Genomic DNA, 7,635 nt, shown 5'->3' on the forward strand with positions numbered 1-7,635 from the left:
AGGGATCTGGGTTTGATTCCCAGCTCGGGTCACTGTCTCTGTGGAATTTGCACATTCTCTTCATGTCTGCATGGGTTTCCTCTGGTTTCCTCCCACAGTCCAAAAGATGTGTGGGTTAGGTGGATTGGCCGCACTTAGTTGCCCCTTAGCATCAGGAGGACTAGCTAGGGTAAATGCATGAGGTTATGAGGGATAGGGCTTGTGTGAGATTGAAGTTGGTGCAGACTTGATGGGCTGAATGGCCTTCTTCTGCACTGTAGGATTCTATGATTCACTGAATATTAACCTTTTCCTGGAGGCCATCCCAACATCTGAGTCCTCTGTAGCAGAATTCAAGAATGATCTTGTCCAGCAGCAAGCTGTCAGTGTGCTACCCTTGTCCCCTGTCCTGGCAGCGGGCTGCTTGAGCCTACCACATATAGATCTTGCCTCTAAGCTACTTGCAGTGTCAGTGTTTCAGTTGGGATCTACAAGCACAAAAGCTCGCGATGGGTTTTCTCTCTATCAATGCCCTCCTGTTCTTCCACCACTGTCTGTACCTGGCTGCAGCACTTTGGTTTCTAAAAGGAGACAGGCACAAGGATAGAGTTATGAGATGAGGGGGAAATTTATGGGCGGCGGGATAGCACAGTGGTTAGCACTGCTGCTTCACAGCTCCAGGGACTTGGGTTTGATTGCTGGCTTGGGTCACTACGCAAAATCTGCATGCTCTCCCTGTATCTGCGTGGGATTCCTCTGGGTGCTTTGGTTTCCTCCGACAGTCCAAAAGATGTGCGGATTAGGTGCATTGGCCAAGCTAAATTCTCCCTCAGTGTACCCGAATAGGTGCAGGATTGTGGTTTTCACAGTAACTTCATTACAATGTTAACTTTGTTTAAAAAAATTGGGGTGTGAGAAGGAGGATTAGGTATGAGTATATTATCATTTTCAATGGTTCAGTCTTGCTGCTAACCATAGCTAAAGTCATATTGATGACCACCATCTCCTTTGGTTTAAGGATGTGTGATTGTGCCTATCTGGCATTGGTTAGGTCCTGTTGCCTTTGATTGTGCATCACGTTATCCTGTATAAAGGGGAAAGTGTGTCAGTGAGTGGTGCAATGCATTTGAGTGATGCAATAGTCATGGTTGAATAGATGGCATTGTGCAAGGTGAGATGCGAGCATTAGGATTGCAGTGGTGCTAAATGTGAGTTAGTGAGATGAAGCTATGAATATCAGCTGTGGGTCCGGATTGATAGATATTATTGGGAGGGGATGTAATGTATTGAGTAGTGTGTGAGGATACGCCACTTGAAGATAGTCAGTTGACCACTCATATGAAGTCACAGTATCCAGGTGATTTAGATGGCTGTCCGATCCCACTGCCTTTACCAAGTTTGTCTTCAGGCCCTCCTTCCCCTGTGGATAGGTAACAGAAAGCATTTACTGAGCAACCCAGTGTGTGATTCGTGGCAGTGGGGAGGTGGCTCACCATTGGCTGGCAGGAGATCTTCTGGTCCCACCATTGTCAAGGGGGTTTCCCGTTAAATGCACCCCTCACTGCCTTGAAACCCATACTGGAGGGCAGGGGTGGGTGTGTATTGGCAGCAGGATTGGAAGGTCCTGCCAGCGTGAACAGCTGGAAAATTCCAACCAAAATCACTCCTCTTCTCTACTTCCTGAACCGACACCTCCAATGCAGCTCCAGAAAATCTTGAAGCACACTTTCTTCCATGTTGTCCCATTCTTGCATCCTTCCTCATGTCCGAACCGGTTGTAAAATGACTTCCAGCATCAGTTCCAGCCGGAAAGTTCTTCTCCTTTATGAGGTGCAGGCTGGCTTTAAGTAGCATGGGCTGGTTTTTACTCATTGTCACCTCTCACGATTGTGCACCGCCTGATCAGGTGTGCAACTGCAGGTGCACTATTGGCTGTGTGCTACGATGAATATAATGAGCAGGCAAGTTTGCATGCTGCTTGTACTGGTGGATTAATTACACATCATGTCTCCGCACACACTTTCGGGGATTATGAAATTTCAAAGACCATGTTTTCACTTGACGTAAAAATATATTAACACATGTGCTACTTAGTTCTGATTTTATGATCAGTGACTCCTTCATGCTTTTGCAGACTTTGCTACATCCTTAAAATCTGTATATTTGACAATTTTGTGCAGCTTCTCAAAAATGACAGACTTTATAATGTCACTTTAAAAACTAGGCAAATTAAATGAATGAACATTGATATTAATATTTAGTTACGCTGCACAATGACTTGGGTGTAACTGATATTATTAATCCCTGATAACCTGTGGCAAAAAATCTAAAACAATTCAAATTTATCATCTGCCTCCCTGATGCAAAATGCATCTTGCTGTTTCACTCTGTTGAGATCGTTTTGATGTGATTTTGACAAAAAGTACGAGGTGAGCGAGTTATGACAGCTCAGAAATTACTGCATCAGCAGATGTATTCCACATCCAAACATGCACTGCAGCTATCCAAGACAAACAATCTCACACACACTTATCAATCCTGATGTGTGCCCCTTAAACATTACTGGCAAAGAAACTATTTGGCTTCATTTAAAAGCTCAGAGTTAAATTTACATCTGATGCCAGGTGTAATTAACTTAATTTACAAAAACTGCGACAGAAATTAAATTCAAACCTTTTAATCAAAATACAAACACAATTACTACAAATAATTTATTACAAATAATAAGATGTGCTGGATTATCAATTTTATTACACTCATTGGAAACAGGTAAAAGACATAACTTCATGCAGGGATGAAGAACCATAAAGAATTGATAGTAATTTTTAATTGAGAGGTACGCAGTACAGCAATTAATATTATTTCATATATTTCTGATTCAGTGAACACATTACGATTTGATAGCTTAATACAGTACAGCTAAAGGTATTAAGTAATTCGTAATTCAAAGCAAAAATTATTTAGTGACAGCAATCAAAAGCAGCTATTGCAATTTAATAATGGATTCCAGTATCACAATGTGAAACCAGCAAGTGAAATAAGTTTTATCAATCTTTTGTGAAACTGCAGTATACGGCTTTTAAAAAAAAGAATCATTTTTCGAAAAGTCACAGCGACATTTCTTAAAATAATGAAGCACTTTGATGTGCTGTTGGGAAGTAATTGGCTGCACTGGATTTAATTTCCAATTCGGGGTAACAGAAGATTGCAACACCGGATAACAATCTGAAATATACTAGTTTCAGATGGATTGTTGAACACCAACCTTGGTGCAATAATAACACAGCAATGTGCTGACTGCCAGTGCTATTTTGTTGCAATATTCTAGAAGTGAGATGGATTTGGAATTCTATAGCTTTCTAACACACTGTCCAGTTCAACAATGCTGCTATTTGGCAGTAATATGAACTCTACAGTGCATTGAATGTGCAGCATTAAAATCAAACAACTGAAAGCCATGTTTTCATCTACTTGTCTGCAAGCCGGTTTACCCAGAAAGATATGCTGGGAAACAAAAACAGCTCTAATCGTTAACACCGGATTTGTAAGAGAACAGAAATAATGAAGCAATATTTATCAAAGCAATACATCACTTACCCAGGTTTGTATTTATCCCCACATTCCATACCATAATCGTACAGTAGCTGAGTAGCAGCTGCAGCTTTAGTCTTAGCTGTTGACCAGAATCACAGACTGTGAAAGACTTGTGCTAAGACACTGAACAAAATAAAATCTGAATAGAATGCCTGTAAGATACTTTTCATGTTTTCCTACAGTCCAGCCAGCTCACGGTACCTTGTGCTATTTTGGGAATGCAGATATATTTTGCTCATTCCTCTTTCCTTTGGGGACAGCATAGAGAAGAGCCTGTGTCCCAGAATCAACCTTCACTTCATCTGCTGTTAGTGATCTGCTCCGAGCCAGAACTTCAATGTTAAAAGCGCTGTGGCAGACATAGGTCTGTCAGAGGTGCTTATAGAACTATTTGTCACTCGTTTCAGGCAAATGTCCTGCCCTTGCAATTAATACCACAGAAAGAGAAAAGTCATTCTGTATCTTAAGATCCACAGCCTTTAGGGGATTTGCTTTAATGGTCTGCTGTTATAATTTGCGAGAGATCTTCACAGGCAACCACAGTAAATGACAAAGACAGCTCCAGTTCCCTGTGTGTCACATACACTGTGCTGGCTCGTTTGGTATCCTTCCTCTGCTGCAGAAATTCCTGGTTCTCTGCCAAAGTTATTCCATGGACAACGAATGAGCAGTGAGCATAACAGACAGACACATAGCTGCTGGTAATTTGAACAAAGACGTCGCATTGCTGGAAAACACTGTTTTGTTTTTAATCATTTTCATTTTTCTATAGAGTTGAATTTGTTCAATCAATCGGCAGATTTAAGACTGGGACAGAATATGTTTCCATCTTTTTATCATTTTATCCTTTGCGTGAGAAATATTTTGAAGTCTGTTATACCCATAATTAGCTTCTCAGAACCAAACAAAAGGATCTGCTGTTGTAAGTTTTCACAATTTATGTTATCACGCAGGATCAACAACTGCAATCAAAACATAATACATAATCATTTATGTAAAAAGATAATTTGAGTGTAAATTCCTTTTCCTGCAGTATCGCAAAAATGATACAAACTTTCTTTGAAATGTACACACTTAATTCACCATATCATAATTACTAGTTGACTGCCTTGCGGTGCTGTTCATGGATAAAAATAAACATCTCTCTCTCGCTGTGACTATCCTATCATTCTATTCACTTTTTAATGCTTTATGTCTTCTCTTGCAGTTTTTCTTCCATGGTTTTTCTCCCCTTCTCTCTCCATACACTTACACAGTTCCTCTTGTTCATCATAGAATCCCCACAGTGCAGAGAAGGCCTTTCAACCCATCAAGTCAGCCAACTCTTTGACAGAATACCTTACCCAAGCCTTCTCTCCCACTCTATCCCTGCAACCCAATGTATTTACCCTGCCAATCCCCCTAATCTACACATCTTGAGACACTAAGGGGCAATTTAGCATGGCCGATCAACCGAATCTGCACATCTTTAGACTGTGGGAGGAACCCAGAGAACCCAGAGGAAACCCACGCAGACACAGGGAGAACATGCAAACTCCACACAGACACTCACCCAATGCTGAAATTGAGTCCAGGTCCCTGACACTGTGCCTTCATCACTGTGCACTTCATCACCATGCTGCTTGTAGCTTAGATAATGGTGGGGATTTTCTGTAGTAGTTTTTCTGGCAGTAGAAGCGACCTGTCATATTGATCTGCCTCTGACCTTCCCTTTCCTCATTTTCTGCCTTTTTTTCCAATTCTATCTTTCCCTGTGTCTCCAGGATATGTCCCATTCTCTCTACGGCTGTAACTCCCTCCTGGACAGCACTCAACCTTGCACCATCCTTAAAGAGGATCTCATCCAACATTCTGATGCCCATCACCAATGCCTCTACTTCCTCAAGAGGCTAAGGAAATTTGGCATGTCTGCTACACTCTCACCCAACTTTTACAGATGCACCATAGAAAGCATTCTTTCTGGTTGCATCCCAGCTTGAGATGGCTCCTGCTCTGCCCAAGATGGCAAGAAACTACAAAGGGTTGTGAGCGAAGCCCAGTCCATCACTTAAACTGGCGTCCCATCCATTGACTCTGTCTGCGCTTCCCAGTACCTCGGAAAAGTACCCAGCATAATTAAGGGCCCCACGCACCCCAGACATTCTCTCTTCCACCTTCCATTGAGAAAAAGATACAAAAGTCTGAGGTCAGGTACCAACACGCTCAAGAACAGCTTCTTCCCTGCTGCCATCAGACTTTTGAATGGACCTACCTTATATTAGGTTGATCTTTCTTTATACCCGAGCTATGACTGTAACATTCTGCACCCTCTCCTTTCCTTCTCTATGAATGCTATGCTTTGTCTGTATAACACACAAGAAACAATACTTTTCAGTGCATACCAATACATGAGACAGTAATAAATCAAATTAAGTCAGATAATATACCATTTACCAATCGACAACAATGTTTTGATTTCTGAAATTCTTTGTTTTTTAAATCCTTCCATGATTTTGCTCCATCTTATCAAATTCACTACATTTATCCAACTCAGATTCTTATTGTCTTCATTGTTGCAGCTGCCTAGGCCCTAAGCTCCGGAATATTTTTCTTATATCTTTCTGACTCCCTCTCTCCTCCTTTAAGATGCTCTTTGAAACTCGCCTACTTGTCCCAGCCTGCATTCACCTGTGCTAAGTTCACTTTCTGTCATTCAGTGTCAAACCTTTGTTTTATAGTGGTCCTATGGTGTCTTGGGTGGTTTACTTCACTGAAGATCCTTTACAAATACAAGTTCTTCTCGTTCAGACATTTTTTCTTTCCATGTAATTTTCTCTTGCTGTACATCTCTTTCTCTGGTGCATCTTTGACTCGTTTTCTCCTTTCCCGCCAATTCCTTCAGCATCTCCAATCCATTCCGTTTTGTCTTCCTTTTCTTTCAGCGCATCTTATCATGTTCTTTTCTGCTCATCGCTGCAATGGGTCTGAAGACAGGCTAGGGAGTAAGAACATAAGAACATAAGAAATAGGAGCAGGAGTAGGCCAACTAGCCCTTCGAGCCTGCCCCGCCATTCAATAAGATTATGGCTGATCTGTCATGGCTCAGTTCCACATTCCCACCCTCTCCCCATAACCCTTAATCCCCTGTCTTATCAAAAACCCATCAACCCGCGTCTTAAAAATATTTAGCGAGGCAGCCTCCACCACTTCAACGGGCAGAGAATTCCTGAGATTCACCACCCTTTGAGTGAAGAAGTTCCTCCTCAACTCCATTCTAAACCGCCCCCCCTTTATCTTGAGGCTGTGCCCCCTAGTCCTACTGTCCTTTCTGAGTGGGAAGAGTCTCTCCACCTCTATCCTATCCATCCCATTCATCATCTTATACGTCTCAATGAGATCTCCCCTCATTCTTCTAAACTCTAACGAGTACAAGCCTAATTTATTCAAATTGACTTTCAAATTGCCAAAGGAATATTATCTGCAACTGGGTATGAAAAGGGCAAGCCCTGGACCATAAATGCACAGACTAGGAGGGAGAAGCAAAGGAATGGATGAAGTGGGTCTGATGGGAGGTGTAGGGATTTGCTTCTGCAATGAACTGAATAGAGCTTCTTGTTTTTTAGTTGCAGCCTAGTGAGAAAAGGTCAGTAATCAATGGCTCATTTGGGAAAGGCATAGAAAGACATAGATGGAGAAACAACAGAGGCTGGGCTTGCAATTTCTTTATGGAACAAAAGAGACAGTGTACCCCATTAAACAAGTTTAATCCAGTTTTGATTTATATACCCCATATACAAATGGCCACAAGAGGGTGTTATTACTCTCCTCTCCCCTTCCTGATAATGGCACACAGTGGTCAAAATTCAATACAATTTGCAGTAGATCCTCACTTAACATCGACTCACTTAATGTTGTTTCATTTTAACATTGTTACCTAAGTAGAGCTGGGTGGAAGAGGGAACTCACAATGTTAAAATGGTGGCGTGGGCTCGTTGGGCCGAAGGGCCTGTTTCCTGTGCTGTGTTGTTCTTTGTTCTTTATCTGTTTGAAGTTGCCAATTTCACTTTGTTCGCCACAGACTTC

At 41.8% G+C, this 7,635-nt stretch overlaps 1 protein-coding gene across 2 annotated transcripts in view; it reads right to left on the reverse strand.

Moving 5' to 3' along the window:
• LOC145358692 (leucine-rich repeat and immunoglobulin-like domain-containing nogo receptor-interacting protein 2) overlaps positions 1-4,126 on the reverse strand; it is a 176,178-nt gene extending 172,052 nt beyond the window's left edge. For both annotated transcript variants that reach the window (XM_080212919.1, XM_080212916.1), the window contains exon 1: positions 3,577-4,126. The gene's annotated coding sequence lies outside the window, so the exon portion shown is untranslated. The remainder of the gene's footprint in view (positions 1-3,576) is intronic.
• Positions 4,127-7,635: the final 3,509 nt, after the last annotated feature.

The sequence above is a fragment of the Carcharhinus amblyrhynchos genome, chromosome 26 (assembly GCF_965287045.1).
Source record: "Carcharhinus amblyrhynchos chromosome 26, sCarAmb.v2.hapA, whole genome shotgun sequence".
Taxonomy (NCBI): domain Eukaryota; kingdom Metazoa; phylum Chordata; class Chondrichthyes; order Carcharhiniformes; family Carcharhinidae; genus Carcharhinus; species Carcharhinus amblyrhynchos.